At 48.9% G+C, this 10,080-nt stretch overlaps 53 non-coding genes across 53 annotated transcripts; 44 read left to right on the top strand and 9 right to left on the bottom strand.

Annotated features, from left to right (window-relative positions):
- Positions 1-152: 152 nt before the first annotated feature.
- On the bottom strand, positions 153-223 carry Trnag-gcc (transfer RNA glycine (anticodon GCC)). Its single transcript has one exon. It is a non-coding gene; the product is annotated as a tRNA-Gly (tRNA).
- Positions 224-339: 116 nt separating this feature from the next.
- Positions 340-412, top strand: Trnat-agu (transfer RNA threonine (anticodon AGU)). The gene has a single exon. It is a non-coding gene; the product is annotated as a tRNA-Thr (tRNA).
- A 58-nt stretch (positions 413-470) lies between these two features.
- Trnas-aga (transfer RNA serine (anticodon AGA)) lies at positions 471-552 on the top strand. Its single transcript has one exon. It is a non-coding gene; the product is annotated as a tRNA-Ser (tRNA).
- A 97-nt stretch (positions 553-649) lies between these two features.
- Positions 650-721, top strand: Trnae-uuc (transfer RNA glutamic acid (anticodon UUC)). Its single transcript has one exon. It is a non-coding gene; the product is annotated as a tRNA-Glu (tRNA).
- Positions 722-943: 222 nt separating this feature from the next.
- Positions 944-1,025, top strand: Trnas-uga (transfer RNA serine (anticodon UGA)). Its single transcript has one exon. It is a non-coding gene; the product is annotated as a tRNA-Ser (tRNA).
- An 80-nt stretch (positions 1,026-1,105) lies between these two features.
- On the top strand, positions 1,106-1,178 carry Trnaf-gaa (transfer RNA phenylalanine (anticodon GAA)). Its single transcript has one exon. It is a non-coding gene; the product is annotated as a tRNA-Phe (tRNA).
- Positions 1,179-1,315: 137 nt separating this feature from the next.
- On the bottom strand, positions 1,316-1,386 carry Trnag-gcc (transfer RNA glycine (anticodon GCC)). Its single transcript has one exon. It is a non-coding gene; the product is annotated as a tRNA-Gly (tRNA).
- Positions 1,387-1,502: 116 nt separating this feature from the next.
- Positions 1,503-1,575, top strand: Trnat-agu (transfer RNA threonine (anticodon AGU)). Its single transcript has one exon. It is a non-coding gene; the product is annotated as a tRNA-Thr (tRNA).
- A 58-nt stretch (positions 1,576-1,633) lies between these two features.
- On the top strand, positions 1,634-1,715 carry Trnas-aga (transfer RNA serine (anticodon AGA)). The gene has a single exon. It is a non-coding gene; the product is annotated as a tRNA-Ser (tRNA).
- Positions 1,716-1,812: 97 nt separating this feature from the next.
- On the top strand, positions 1,813-1,884 carry Trnae-uuc (transfer RNA glutamic acid (anticodon UUC)). Its single transcript has one exon. It is a non-coding gene; the product is annotated as a tRNA-Glu (tRNA).
- Positions 1,885-1,960: 76 nt separating this feature from the next.
- Positions 1,961-2,032, top strand: Trnac-gca (transfer RNA cysteine (anticodon GCA)). The gene has a single exon. It is a non-coding gene; the product is annotated as a tRNA-Cys (tRNA).
- A 74-nt stretch (positions 2,033-2,106) lies between these two features.
- On the top strand, positions 2,107-2,188 carry Trnas-uga (transfer RNA serine (anticodon UGA)). The gene has a single exon. It is a non-coding gene; the product is annotated as a tRNA-Ser (tRNA).
- A 290-nt stretch (positions 2,189-2,478) lies between these two features.
- On the bottom strand, positions 2,479-2,549 carry Trnag-gcc (transfer RNA glycine (anticodon GCC)). Its single transcript has one exon. It is a non-coding gene; the product is annotated as a tRNA-Gly (tRNA).
- Positions 2,550-2,665: 116 nt separating this feature from the next.
- Trnat-agu (transfer RNA threonine (anticodon AGU)) lies at positions 2,666-2,738 on the top strand. The gene has a single exon. It is a non-coding gene; the product is annotated as a tRNA-Thr (tRNA).
- Positions 2,739-2,796: 58 nt separating this feature from the next.
- Trnas-aga (transfer RNA serine (anticodon AGA)) lies at positions 2,797-2,878 on the top strand. The gene has a single exon. It is a non-coding gene; the product is annotated as a tRNA-Ser (tRNA).
- Positions 2,879-2,975: 97 nt separating this feature from the next.
- Positions 2,976-3,047, top strand: Trnae-uuc (transfer RNA glutamic acid (anticodon UUC)). Its single transcript has one exon. It is a non-coding gene; the product is annotated as a tRNA-Glu (tRNA).
- A 76-nt stretch (positions 3,048-3,123) lies between these two features.
- Positions 3,124-3,195, top strand: Trnac-gca (transfer RNA cysteine (anticodon GCA)). The gene has a single exon. It is a non-coding gene; the product is annotated as a tRNA-Cys (tRNA).
- A 74-nt stretch (positions 3,196-3,269) lies between these two features.
- Trnas-uga (transfer RNA serine (anticodon UGA)) lies at positions 3,270-3,351 on the top strand. Its single transcript has one exon. It is a non-coding gene; the product is annotated as a tRNA-Ser (tRNA).
- An 80-nt stretch (positions 3,352-3,431) lies between these two features.
- Positions 3,432-3,504, top strand: Trnaf-gaa (transfer RNA phenylalanine (anticodon GAA)). Its single transcript has one exon. It is a non-coding gene; the product is annotated as a tRNA-Phe (tRNA).
- Positions 3,505-3,641: 137 nt separating this feature from the next.
- Positions 3,642-3,712, bottom strand: Trnag-gcc (transfer RNA glycine (anticodon GCC)). Its single transcript has one exon. It is a non-coding gene; the product is annotated as a tRNA-Gly (tRNA).
- A 116-nt stretch (positions 3,713-3,828) lies between these two features.
- Trnat-agu (transfer RNA threonine (anticodon AGU)) lies at positions 3,829-3,901 on the top strand. Its single transcript has one exon. It is a non-coding gene; the product is annotated as a tRNA-Thr (tRNA).
- A 58-nt stretch (positions 3,902-3,959) lies between these two features.
- Trnas-aga (transfer RNA serine (anticodon AGA)) lies at positions 3,960-4,041 on the top strand. The gene has a single exon. It is a non-coding gene; the product is annotated as a tRNA-Ser (tRNA).
- Positions 4,042-4,138: 97 nt separating this feature from the next.
- Trnae-uuc (transfer RNA glutamic acid (anticodon UUC)) lies at positions 4,139-4,210 on the top strand. The gene has a single exon. It is a non-coding gene; the product is annotated as a tRNA-Glu (tRNA).
- Positions 4,211-4,286: 76 nt separating this feature from the next.
- Trnac-gca (transfer RNA cysteine (anticodon GCA)) lies at positions 4,287-4,358 on the top strand. Its single transcript has one exon. It is a non-coding gene; the product is annotated as a tRNA-Cys (tRNA).
- Positions 4,359-4,432: 74 nt separating this feature from the next.
- Positions 4,433-4,514, top strand: Trnas-uga (transfer RNA serine (anticodon UGA)). Its single transcript has one exon. It is a non-coding gene; the product is annotated as a tRNA-Ser (tRNA).
- A 290-nt stretch (positions 4,515-4,804) lies between these two features.
- On the bottom strand, positions 4,805-4,875 carry Trnag-gcc (transfer RNA glycine (anticodon GCC)). The gene has a single exon. It is a non-coding gene; the product is annotated as a tRNA-Gly (tRNA).
- Positions 4,876-4,991: 116 nt separating this feature from the next.
- Trnat-agu (transfer RNA threonine (anticodon AGU)) lies at positions 4,992-5,064 on the top strand. Its single transcript has one exon. It is a non-coding gene; the product is annotated as a tRNA-Thr (tRNA).
- Positions 5,065-5,122: 58 nt separating this feature from the next.
- On the top strand, positions 5,123-5,204 carry Trnas-aga (transfer RNA serine (anticodon AGA)). Its single transcript has one exon. It is a non-coding gene; the product is annotated as a tRNA-Ser (tRNA).
- A 97-nt stretch (positions 5,205-5,301) lies between these two features.
- Trnae-uuc (transfer RNA glutamic acid (anticodon UUC)) lies at positions 5,302-5,373 on the top strand. Its single transcript has one exon. It is a non-coding gene; the product is annotated as a tRNA-Glu (tRNA).
- Positions 5,374-5,449: 76 nt separating this feature from the next.
- On the top strand, positions 5,450-5,521 carry Trnac-gca (transfer RNA cysteine (anticodon GCA)). Its single transcript has one exon. It is a non-coding gene; the product is annotated as a tRNA-Cys (tRNA).
- Positions 5,522-5,595: 74 nt separating this feature from the next.
- On the top strand, positions 5,596-5,677 carry Trnas-uga (transfer RNA serine (anticodon UGA)). Its single transcript has one exon. It is a non-coding gene; the product is annotated as a tRNA-Ser (tRNA).
- Positions 5,678-5,967: 290 nt separating this feature from the next.
- Trnag-gcc (transfer RNA glycine (anticodon GCC)) lies at positions 5,968-6,038 on the bottom strand. The gene has a single exon. It is a non-coding gene; the product is annotated as a tRNA-Gly (tRNA).
- Positions 6,039-6,154: 116 nt separating this feature from the next.
- Trnat-agu (transfer RNA threonine (anticodon AGU)) lies at positions 6,155-6,227 on the top strand. The gene has a single exon. It is a non-coding gene; the product is annotated as a tRNA-Thr (tRNA).
- A 58-nt stretch (positions 6,228-6,285) lies between these two features.
- Trnas-aga (transfer RNA serine (anticodon AGA)) lies at positions 6,286-6,367 on the top strand. Its single transcript has one exon. It is a non-coding gene; the product is annotated as a tRNA-Ser (tRNA).
- Positions 6,368-6,612: 245 nt separating this feature from the next.
- Trnac-gca (transfer RNA cysteine (anticodon GCA)) lies at positions 6,613-6,684 on the top strand. The gene has a single exon. It is a non-coding gene; the product is annotated as a tRNA-Cys (tRNA).
- A 74-nt stretch (positions 6,685-6,758) lies between these two features.
- Positions 6,759-6,840, top strand: Trnas-uga (transfer RNA serine (anticodon UGA)). Its single transcript has one exon. It is a non-coding gene; the product is annotated as a tRNA-Ser (tRNA).
- Positions 6,841-6,920: 80 nt separating this feature from the next.
- Positions 6,921-6,993, top strand: Trnaf-gaa (transfer RNA phenylalanine (anticodon GAA)). Its single transcript has one exon. It is a non-coding gene; the product is annotated as a tRNA-Phe (tRNA).
- Positions 6,994-7,130: 137 nt separating this feature from the next.
- On the bottom strand, positions 7,131-7,201 carry Trnag-gcc (transfer RNA glycine (anticodon GCC)). Its single transcript has one exon. It is a non-coding gene; the product is annotated as a tRNA-Gly (tRNA).
- Positions 7,202-7,317: 116 nt separating this feature from the next.
- Trnat-agu (transfer RNA threonine (anticodon AGU)) lies at positions 7,318-7,390 on the top strand. Its single transcript has one exon. It is a non-coding gene; the product is annotated as a tRNA-Thr (tRNA).
- A 58-nt stretch (positions 7,391-7,448) lies between these two features.
- Trnas-aga (transfer RNA serine (anticodon AGA)) lies at positions 7,449-7,530 on the top strand. Its single transcript has one exon. It is a non-coding gene; the product is annotated as a tRNA-Ser (tRNA).
- A 97-nt stretch (positions 7,531-7,627) lies between these two features.
- Trnae-uuc (transfer RNA glutamic acid (anticodon UUC)) lies at positions 7,628-7,699 on the top strand. The gene has a single exon. It is a non-coding gene; the product is annotated as a tRNA-Glu (tRNA).
- Positions 7,700-7,775: 76 nt separating this feature from the next.
- Positions 7,776-7,847, top strand: Trnac-gca (transfer RNA cysteine (anticodon GCA)). The gene has a single exon. It is a non-coding gene; the product is annotated as a tRNA-Cys (tRNA).
- Positions 7,848-7,921: 74 nt separating this feature from the next.
- On the top strand, positions 7,922-8,003 carry Trnas-uga (transfer RNA serine (anticodon UGA)). Its single transcript has one exon. It is a non-coding gene; the product is annotated as a tRNA-Ser (tRNA).
- Positions 8,004-8,293: 290 nt separating this feature from the next.
- On the bottom strand, positions 8,294-8,364 carry Trnag-gcc (transfer RNA glycine (anticodon GCC)). The gene has a single exon. It is a non-coding gene; the product is annotated as a tRNA-Gly (tRNA).
- Positions 8,365-8,480: 116 nt separating this feature from the next.
- On the top strand, positions 8,481-8,553 carry Trnat-agu (transfer RNA threonine (anticodon AGU)). Its single transcript has one exon. It is a non-coding gene; the product is annotated as a tRNA-Thr (tRNA).
- Positions 8,554-8,611: 58 nt separating this feature from the next.
- Positions 8,612-8,693, top strand: Trnas-aga (transfer RNA serine (anticodon AGA)). Its single transcript has one exon. It is a non-coding gene; the product is annotated as a tRNA-Ser (tRNA).
- A 97-nt stretch (positions 8,694-8,790) lies between these two features.
- On the top strand, positions 8,791-8,862 carry Trnae-uuc (transfer RNA glutamic acid (anticodon UUC)). Its single transcript has one exon. It is a non-coding gene; the product is annotated as a tRNA-Glu (tRNA).
- Positions 8,863-8,938: 76 nt separating this feature from the next.
- On the top strand, positions 8,939-9,010 carry Trnac-gca (transfer RNA cysteine (anticodon GCA)). The gene has a single exon. It is a non-coding gene; the product is annotated as a tRNA-Cys (tRNA).
- Positions 9,011-9,246: 236 nt separating this feature from the next.
- Positions 9,247-9,319, top strand: Trnaf-gaa (transfer RNA phenylalanine (anticodon GAA)). The gene has a single exon. It is a non-coding gene; the product is annotated as a tRNA-Phe (tRNA).
- A 137-nt stretch (positions 9,320-9,456) lies between these two features.
- Positions 9,457-9,527, bottom strand: Trnag-gcc (transfer RNA glycine (anticodon GCC)). The gene has a single exon. It is a non-coding gene; the product is annotated as a tRNA-Gly (tRNA).
- Positions 9,528-9,643: 116 nt separating this feature from the next.
- On the top strand, positions 9,644-9,716 carry Trnat-agu (transfer RNA threonine (anticodon AGU)). Its single transcript has one exon. It is a non-coding gene; the product is annotated as a tRNA-Thr (tRNA).
- A 58-nt stretch (positions 9,717-9,774) lies between these two features.
- On the top strand, positions 9,775-9,856 carry Trnas-aga (transfer RNA serine (anticodon AGA)). The gene has a single exon. It is a non-coding gene; the product is annotated as a tRNA-Ser (tRNA).
- A 97-nt stretch (positions 9,857-9,953) lies between these two features.
- On the top strand, positions 9,954-10,025 carry Trnae-uuc (transfer RNA glutamic acid (anticodon UUC)). Its single transcript has one exon. It is a non-coding gene; the product is annotated as a tRNA-Glu (tRNA).
- The last annotated feature ends 55 nt before the right edge of the window (positions 10,026-10,080 follow it).

Raw genomic sequence — 10,080 nt, 5'->3', positions numbered from 1 at the left:
TCCCGGGTCTCGGCATTTTATCACTGCCCAGCAGGGCGGTTTGAGGTGGTGAATGCAAGCAGCCGTAGCACTTTTCCTCAGCTATGTTTTTTTATTTATTTTCCTTCCTTTCTTTTTTACGGAGGGTATTTTCTGGTGTAGGTAAAACACGATGCATTGGCGGGGAATCGAACCCCGGTCTCCCGCGTGGCAGGCGAGAATTCTACCACTGAACCACCAATGCGTTACTACTCATTTCCAAAATTTCCGAGTGACAGTGTATCACGTCCCGGTGTGTTAGTAGCCTTAACGGCATTTCAGACGTGTGATATTGAGATTTTCAAAATCTCCCAACAGGCAGGCGCTGTGGCTTAGCGGTTAAAGCGCCTGTCTAGTAAACAGGAGATCCCCGGTTCAAATCCGGGCAGTGCCTTTAGCAGTAATGTTGTGCTTTCTGGTCGGCCTTGTGGCAATGGCCAGCGGTTTGTCAGGCTGCGATGGCCGAGTGGTTAAGGCGTTTGACTAGAAATCAAATGGGATCTTCCCGCGTAGGTTCGAATCCTACTCGCAGCGGACGCAAAAAGGTCCTTTTGACACGAACAGAAAGACAGAGCTAGTTCAAATTGTCAGAAAAAGCATGACATCTAAATTACTTAGTGGTGCGAATGTGTCCCGCATGGTCTAGTGGTTAGGATTTCTGGTTTTCACCCAGGCGGCCCGGGTTCGATTCCCGGTGCGGGAAGTGTACATTTTTTAAGTTAAGTTGCTCTCTCAAGCGTTGATGTTATATACCCTGTGCGTGGATTCCGTCCTTGGCTGGGGATATAGCTCAGTGGTAGAGCATTCGACTGCAGATCGAGAGGTCCCTGGTCCAAACCCGGGTGTCCCCTACTAGTTGGCTTTTTGTCCTCTCCGGCACCTGAGTGGTGAGCTGGTGAATTATTCTGGTTACCCAGCAATTTCTGCTGCGATGGCCGAGTGGTTAAGGCGTTAGACTTGAAATCTAATGGGATCTTCCCGCGTAGGTTCGAACCCTACTCGCAGCGAATCTTCAAACATTCTTTTTGATCTGGTCAAGTGTCTATCACAACGTACAGACCTTTGCCATGTGATAGAATTGATCATGGCCGAGATAGCTCAGTTGGGAGAGCGTCAGACTGAAGATCTGAAGGTCCCTGGTTCAATCCCGGGTCTCGGCATTTTATCACTGCCCAGCAGGGCGGTTTGAGGTGGTGAATGCAAGCAGCCGTAGCACTTTACCTCAGCTATGTTTTTTTATTTATTTTCCTTCCTTTCTTTTTTACGGAGGGTATTTTCTGGTGTAGGTAAAACACGATGCATTGGCGGGGAATCGAACCCCGGTCTCCCGCGTGGCAGGCGAGAATTCTACCACTGAACCACCAATGCGTTACTACTCATTTCCAAAATTTCCGAGTGACAGTGTATCACGTCCCGGTGTGTTAGTAGCCTTAACGGCATTTCAGACGTGTGATATTGAGATTTTCAAAATCTCCCAACAGGCAGGCGCTGTGGCTTAGCGGTTAAAGCGCCTGTCTAGTAAACAGGAGATCCCCGGTTCAAATCCGGGCAGTGCCTTTAGCAGTAATGTTGTGCTTTCTGGTCGGCCTTGTGGCAATGGCCAGCGGTTTGTCAGGCTGCGATGGCCGAGTGGTTAAGGCGTTTGACTAGAAATCAAATGGGATCTTCCCGCGTAGGTTCGAATCCTACTCGCAGCGGACGCAAAAAGGTGTTTTTGACACGAACAAAAAGACAGAGCTAGTTCAAATTGTCAGAAAAAGCATGACATCTAAATTACTTAGTGGTGCGAATGTGTCCCGCATGGTCTAGTGGTTAGGATTTCTGGTTTTCACCCAGGCGGCCCGGGTTCGATTCCCGGTGCGGGAAGTGTACATTTTTTAAGTTAAGTTGCTCTCTCACGCGTTGATGTTATATACCCTGTGCGTGGATTCCGTCCTTGGCTGGGGATATAGCTCAGTGGTAGAGCATTCGACTGCAGATCGAGAGGTCCCTGGTTCAAACCCGGGTGTCCCCTACTAGTTGGCTTTTTGTCCTCTTCGGCACCTGAGTGGTGAGCTGGTGAATTATTCTGGTTACCCAGCAATTTCTGCTGCGATGGCCGAGTGGTTAAGGCGTTAGACTTGAAATCTAATGGGATCTTCCCGCGTAGGTTCGAACCCTACTCGCAGCGAATCTTCAAACATTCTTTTTGATCTGGTCAAGTGTCTATCACAACGTACAGACCTTTGCCATGTGATAGAATTGATCATGGCCGAGATAGCTCAGTTGGGAGAGCGTCAGACTGAAGATCTGAAGGTCCCTGGTTCAATCCCGGCTCTCGGCATTTTATCACTGCCCAGCAGGGCGGTTTGAGGTGGTGAATGCAAGCAGCCGTAGCACTTTTCCTCAGCTATGTTTTTTTATTTATTTTCCTTCCTTTCTTTTTTACGGAGGGTATTTTCTGGTGTAGGTAAAACACGATGCATTGGCGGGGAATCGAACCCCGGTCTCCCGCGTGGCAGGCGAGAATTCTACCACTGAACCACCAATGCGTTACTACTCATTTCCAAAATTTCCGAGTGACAGTGTATCACGTCCCGGTGTGTTAGTAGCCTTAACGGCATTTCAGACGTGTGATATTGAGATTTTCAAAATCTCCCAACAGGCAGGCGCTGTGGCTTAGCGGTTAAAGCGCCTGTCTAGTAAACAGGAGATCCCCGGTTCAAATCCGGGCAGTGCCTTTAGCAGTAATGTTGTGCTTTCTGGTCGGCCTTGTGGCAATGGCCAGCGGTTTGTCAGGCTGCGATGGCCGAGTGGTTAAGGCGTTTGACTAGAAATCAAATGGGATCTTCCCGCGTAGGTTCGAATCCTACTCGCAGCGGACGCAAAATGGTGTTTTTGACACGAACAGAAAGACAGAGCTAGTTCAAATTGTCAGAAAAAGCATGACATCTAAATTACTTAGTGGTGCGAATGTGTCCCGCATGGTCTAGTGGTTAGGATTTCTGGTTTTCACCCAGGCGGCCCGGGTTCGATTCCCGGTGCGGGAAGTGTACATTTTTTAAGTTAAGTTGCTCTCTCACGCGTTGATGTTATATACCCTGTGCGTGGATTCCGTCCTTGGCTGGGGATATAGCTCAGTGGTAGAGCATTCGACTGCAGATCGAGAGGTCCCTGGTTCAAACCCGGGTGTCCCCTACTAGTTGGCTTTTTGTCCTCTTCGGCACCTGAGTGGTGAGCTGGTGAATTATTCTGGTTACCCAGCAATTTCTGCTGCGATGGCCGAGTGGTTAAGGCGTTAGACTTGAAATCTAATGGGATCTTCCCGCGTAGGTTCGAACCCTACTCGCAGCGAATCTTCAAACATTCTTTTTGATCTGGTCAAGTGTCTATCACAACGTACAGACCTTTGCCATGTGATAGAATTGATCATGGCCGAGATAGCTCAGTTGGGAGAGCGTCAGACTGAAGATCTGAAGGTCCCTGGTTCAATCCCGGGTCTCGGCAGTTTATCACTGCCCAGCAGGGCGGTTTGAGGTGGTGAATGCAAGCAGCCGTAGCACTTTTCCTCAGCTATGTTTTTTTATTTATTTTCCTTCCTTTCTTTTTTACGGAGGGTATTTTCTGGTGTAGGTAAAACACGATGCATTGGCGGGGAATCGAACCCCGGTCTCCCGCGTGGCAGGCGAGAATTCTACCACTGAACCACCAATGCGTTACTACTCATTTCCAAAATTTCCGAGTGACAGTGTATCACGTCCCGGTGTGTTAGTAGCCTTAACGGCATTTCAGACGTGTGATATTGAGATTTTCAAAATCTCCCAACAGGCAGGCGCTGTGGCTTAGCGGTTAAAGCGCCTGTCTAGTAAACAGGAGATCCCCGGTTCAAATCCGGGCAGTGCCTTTAGCAGTAATGTTGTGCTTTCCGGTCGGCCTTGTGGCAATGGCCAGCGGTTTGTCAGGCTGCGATGGCCGAGTGGTTAAGGCGTTTGACTAGAAATCAAATGGGATCTTTCCGCGTAGGTTCGAATCCTACTCGCAGCGGACGCAAAAAGGTGTTTTTGACACGAACAGAAAGACAGAGCTAGTTCAAATTGTCAGAAAAAGCATGACATCTAAATTACTTAGTGGTGCGAATGTGTCCCGCATGGTCTAGTGGTTAGGATTTCTGGTTTTCACCCAGGCGGCCCGGGTTCGATTCCCGGTGCGGGAAGTGTACATTTTTTAAGTTAAGTTGCTCTCTCACGCGTTGATGTTATATACCCTGTGCGTGGATTCCGTCCTTGGCTGGGGATATAGCTCAGTGGTAGAGCATTCGACTGCAGATCGAGAGGTCCCTGGTTCAAACCCGGGTGTCCCCTACTAGTTGGCTTTTTGTCCTCTTCGGCACCTGAGTGGTGAGCTGGTGAGTTATTCTGGTTACCCAGCAATTTCTGCTGCGATGGCCGAGTGGTTAAGGCGTTAGACTTGAAATCTAATGGGATCTTCCCGCGTAGGTTCGAACCCTACTCGCAGCGAATCTTCAAACATTCTTTTTGATCTGGTCAAGTGTCTATCACAACGTACAGACCTTTGCCATGTGATAGAATTGATCATGGCCGAGATAGCTCAGTTGGGAGAGCGTCAGACTGAAGATCTGAAGGTCCCTGGTTCAATCCCGGCTCTCGGCATTTTATCACTGCCCAGCAGGGCGGTTTGAGGTGGTGAATGCAAGCAGCCGTAGCACTTTTCCTCAGCTATGTTTTTTTATTTATTTTCCTTCCTTTCTTTTTTACGGAGGGTATTTTCTGGTGTAGGTAAAACACGATGCATTGGCGGGGAATCGAACCCCGGTCTCCCGCGTGGCAGGCGAGAATTCTACCACTGAACCACCAATGCGTTACTACTCATTTCCAAAATTTCCGAGTGACAGTGTATCACGTCCCGGTGTGTTAGTAGCCTTAACGGCATTTCAGACGTGTGATATTGAGATTTTCAAAATCTCCCAACAGGCAGGCGCTGTGGCTTAGCGGTTAAAGCGCCTGTCTAGTAAACAGGAGATCCCCGGTTCAAATCCGGGCAGTGCCTTTAGCAGTAATGTTGTGCTTTCCGGTCGGCCTTGTGGCAATGGCCAGCGGTTTGTCAGGCTGCGATGGCCGAGTGGTTAAGGCGTTTGACTAGAAATCAAATGGGATCTTTCCGCGTAGGTTCGAATCCTACTCGCAGCGGACGCAAAAAGGTGTTTTTGACACGAACAGAAAGACAGAGCTAGTTCAAATTGTCAGAAAAAGCATGACATCTAAATTACTTAGTGGTGCGAATGTGTCCCGCATGGTCTAGTGGTTAGGATTTCTGGTTTTCACCCAGGCGGCCCGGGTTCGATTCCCGGTGCGGGAAGTGTACATTTTTTAAGTTAAGTTGCTCTCTCACGCGTTGATGTTATATACCCTGTGCGTGGATTCCGTCCTTGGCTGGGGATATAGCTCAGTGGTAGAGCATTCGACTGCAGATCGAGAGGTCCCTGGTTCAAACCCGGGTGTCCCCTACTAGTTGGCTTTTTGTCCTCTTCGGCACCTGAGTGGTGAGCTGGTGAGTTATTCTGGTTACCCAGCAATTTCTGCTGCGATGGCCGAGTGGTTAAGGCGTTAGACTTGAAATCTAATGGGATCTTCCCGCGTAGGTTCGAACCCTACTCGCAGCGAATCTTCAAACATTCTTTTTGATCTGGTCAAGTGTCTATCACAACGTACAGACCTTTGCCATGTGATAGAATTGATCATGGCCGAGATAGCTCAGTTGGGAGAGCGTCAGACTGAAGATCTGAAGGTCCCTGGTTCAATCCCGGCTCTCGGCATTTTATCACTGCCCAGCAGGGCGGTTTGAGGTGGTGAATGCAAGCAGCCGTAGCACTTTTCCTCAGCTATGTTTTTTTATTTATTTTCCTTCCTTTCTTTTTTACGGAGGGTATTTTCTGGTGTAGGTAAAACACGATGCATTGGCGGGGAATCGAACCCCGGTCTCCCGCGTGGCAGGCGAGAATTCTACCACTGAACCACCAATGCGTTACTACTCATTTCCAAAATTTCCGAGTGACAGTGTATCACGTCGCGGTGTGTTAGTAGCCTTAACGGCAGTTCAGACGTGTGATATTGAGATTTTCAAAATCTCCCAACAGGCAGGCGCTGTGGCTTAGCGGTTAAAGCGCCTGTCTAGTAAACAGGAGATCCCCGGTTCAAATCCGGGCAGTGCCTTTAGCAGTAATGTTGTGCTTTCTGGTCGGCCTTGTGGCAATGGCCAGCGGTTTGTCAGGCTGCGATGGCCGAGTGGTTAAGGCGTTTGACTAGAAATCAAATGGGATCTTCCCGCGTAGGTTCGAATCCTACTCGCAGCGGACGCAAAAAGGTGTTTTTGACACGAACAGAAAGACAGAGCTAGTTCAAATTGTCAGAAAAAGCATGACATCTAAATTACTTAGTGGTGCGAATTTGTCCCGCATGGTCTAGTGGTTAGGATTTCTGGTTTTCACCCAGGCGGCCCAGGTTCGATTCCCGGTGCGGGAAGTGTACATTTTTTAAGTTAAGTTGCTCTCTCACGCGTTGATGTTATATACCCTGTGCGTGGATTCCGTCCTTGGCTGGGGATATAGCTCAGTGGTAGAGCATTCGACTGCAGATCGAGAGGTCCCTGGTTCAAACCCGGGTGTCCCCTACTAGTTGGCTTTTTGTCCTCTTCGGCACCTGAGTGGTGAGCTGGTGAATTATTCTGGTTACCCAGCAATTTCTGCTGCGATGGCCGAGTGGTTAAGGCGTTAGACTTGAAATCTAATGGGATCTTCCCGCGTAGGTTCGAACCCTACTCGCAGCGAATCTTCAAACATTCTTTTTGATTTGGTCAAGTGTCTATCACAACGTACAGACCTTTGCCATGTGATAGAATTGATCATGGCCGAGATAGCTCAGTTGGGAGAGCGTCAGACTGAAGATCTGAAGGTCCCTGGTTCAATCCCGGGTCTCGGCATTTTATCACTGCCCAGCAGGGCGGTTTGAGGTGGTGAATGCAAGCAGCCGTAGCACTTTTCCTCAGCTATGTTTTTTTATTTATTTTCCTTCCTTTCTTTTTTACGGAGGGTATTTTCTGGTGTAGGTAAAACACGATGCATTGGCGGGGAATCGAACCCCGGTCTCCCGCGTGGCAGGCGAGAATTCTACCACTGAACCACCAATGCGTTACTACTCATTTCCAAAATTTCCGAGTGACAGTATATCACGTCCCGGTGTGTTAGTAGCCTTAACGGCATTTCAGACGTGTGATATTGAGATTTTCAAAATCTCCCAACAGGCAGGCGCTGTGGCTTAGCGGTTAAAGCGCCTGTCTAGTAAACAGGAGATCCCCGGTTCAAATCCGGGCAGTGCCTTTAGCAGTAATGTTGTGCTTTCTGGTCGGCCTTGTGGCAATGGCCAGCGGTTTGTCAGGCTGCGATGGCCGAGTGGTTAAGGCGTTTGACTAGAAATCAAATGGGATCTTCCCGCGTAGGTTCGAATCCTACTCGCAGCGGACGCAAAAAGGTGTTTTTGACACGAACAGAAAGACAGAGCTAGTTCAAATTGTCAGAAAAAGCATGACATCTAAATTACTTAGTGGTGCGAATGTGTCCCGCATGGTCTAGTGGTTAGGATTTCTGGTTTTCACCCAGGCGGCCCGGGTTCGATTCCCGGTGCGGGAAGTGTACATTTTTTAAGTTAAGTTGCTCTCTCACGCGTTGATGTTATATACCCTGTGCGTGGATTCCGTCCTTGGCTGGGGATATAGCTCAGTGGTAGAGCATTCGACTGCAGATCGAGAGGTCCCTGGTTCAAACCCGGGTGTCCCCTACTAGTTGGCTTTTTGTCCTCTTCGGCACCTGAGTGGTGAGCTGGTGAATTATTCTGGTTACCCAGCAATTTCTGCTGCGATGGCCGAGTGGTTAAGGCGTTAGACTTGAAATCTAATGGGATCTTCCCGCGTAGGTTCGAACCCTACTCGCAGCGAATCTTCAAACATTCTTTTTGATCTGGTCAAGTGTCTATCACAACGTACAGACCTTTGCCATGTGATAGAATTGATCATGGCCGAGATAGCTCAGTTGGGAGAGCGTCAGACTGAAGATCTGAAGGTCCCTGGTTCAATCCCGGCTCTCGGCATTTTATCACTGCCCAGCAGGGCGGTTTGAGGTGGTGAATGCAAGCAGCCGTAGCACTTTTCCTCAGCTATGTTTTTTTATTTATTTTCCTTCCTTTCTTTTTTACGGAGGGTATTTTCTGGTGTAGGTAAAACACGATGCATTGGCGGGGAATCGAACCCCGGTCTCCCGCGTGGCAGGCGAGAATTCTACCACTGAACCACCAATGCGTTACTACTCATTTCCAAAATTTCCGAGTGACAGTGTATCACGTCCCGGTGTGTTAGTAGCCTTAACGGCATTTCAGACGTGTGATATTGAGATTTTCAAAATCTCCCAACAGGCAGGCGCTGTGGCTTAGCGGTTAAAGCGCCTGTCTAGTAAACAGGAGATCCCCGGTTCAAATCCGGGCAGTGCCTTTAGCAGTAATGTTGTGCTTTCTGGTCGGCCTTGTGGCAATGGCCAGCGGTTTGTCAGGCTGCGATGGCCGAGTGGTTAAGGCGTTTGACTAGAAATCAAATGGGATCTTCCCGCGTAGGTTCGAATCCTACTCGCAGCGGACGCAAAAAGGTGTTTTTGACACGAACAGAAAGACAGAGCTAGTTCAAATTGTCAGAAAAAGCATGACATCTAACTTACTTAGTGCTGCGAATGTGTCCCGCATGGTCTAGTGGTTAGGATTTCTGGTTTTCACCCAGGCGGCCCGGGTTCGATTCCCGGTGCGGGAAGTGTACATTTTTTAAGTTAAGTTGCTCTCTCACGCGTTGATGTTATATACCCTGTGCGTGGATTCCGTCCTTGGCTGGGGATATAGCTCAGTGGTAGAGCATTCGACTGCAGATCGAGAGGTCCCTGGTTCAAACCCGGGTGTCCCCTACTAGTTGGCTTTTTGTCCTCTTCGGCACCTGAGTGGTGAGCTGGTGAATTATTCTGGTTACCCAGCAATTTCTGCTGTGATGGCCGAGTGGTTAAGGCGTTAGACTTGAAATCTAATGGGATCTTCCCGCGTAGGTTCGAACCCTACTCGCAGCGACTCTTCAAACATTCTTTTTGATCTGGTCAAGTGTCTATCACAACGTACAGACCTTTGCCATGTGATAGAATTGATCATGGCCGAGATAGCTCAGTTGGGAGAGCGTCAGACTGAAGATCTGAAGGTCCCTGGTTCAATCCCGGGTCTCGGCATTTTATCGCTGCCCAGCAGGGCGGTTTGAGGTGGTGAATGCAAGCAGCCGTAGCACTTTTCCTCAGCTATGTTTTTTTATTTATTTTCCTTCCTTTCTTTTTTACGGAGGGTATTTTCTGGTGTAGGTAAAACACGATGCATTGGCGGGGAATCGAACCCCGGTCTCCCGCGTGGCAGGCGAGAATTCTACCACTGAACCACCAATGCGTTACTACTCATTTCCAAAATTTCCGAGTGACAGTGTATCACGTCCCGGTGTGTTAGTAGCCTTAACGGCATTTCAGACCTGTGATATTGAGATTTTCAAAATCTCCCAACAGGCAGGCGCTGTGGCTTAGCGGTTAAAGCGCCTGTCTAGTAAACAGGAGATCCCCGGTTCAAATCCGGGCAGTGCCTTTAGCAGTAATGTTGTGCTTTCTGGTCGGCCTTGTGGCAATGGCCAGCGGTTTGTCAGGCTGCGATGGCCGAGTGGTTAAGGCGTTTGACTAGAAATCAAATGGGATCTTCCCGCGTAGGTTCGAATCCTACTCGCAGCGGACGCAAAAAGGTGTTTTTGACACGAACAGAAAGACAGAGCTAGTTCAAATTGTCAGAAAAAGCATGACATCTAAATTACTTAGTGGTGCGAATGTGTCCCGCATGGTCTAGTGGTTAGGATTTCTGGTTTTCACCCAGGCGGCCCGGGTTCGATTCCCGGTGCGGGAAGTGTACATTTTTTAAGTTAAGTTGCTCTCTCACGCGTTGATGTTATATACCCTGT

Source organism: Hydractinia symbiolongicarpus, chromosome 2 (assembly GCF_029227915.1).
Source record: "Hydractinia symbiolongicarpus strain clone_291-10 chromosome 2, HSymV2.1, whole genome shotgun sequence".
NCBI classification, from domain to species: domain Eukaryota; kingdom Metazoa; phylum Cnidaria; class Hydrozoa; order Anthoathecata; family Hydractiniidae; genus Hydractinia; species Hydractinia symbiolongicarpus.
The sequence above is the reverse complement of the archived record's forward strand: the minus strand, read 5'-3'. Positions and strand labels throughout refer to the sequence as shown.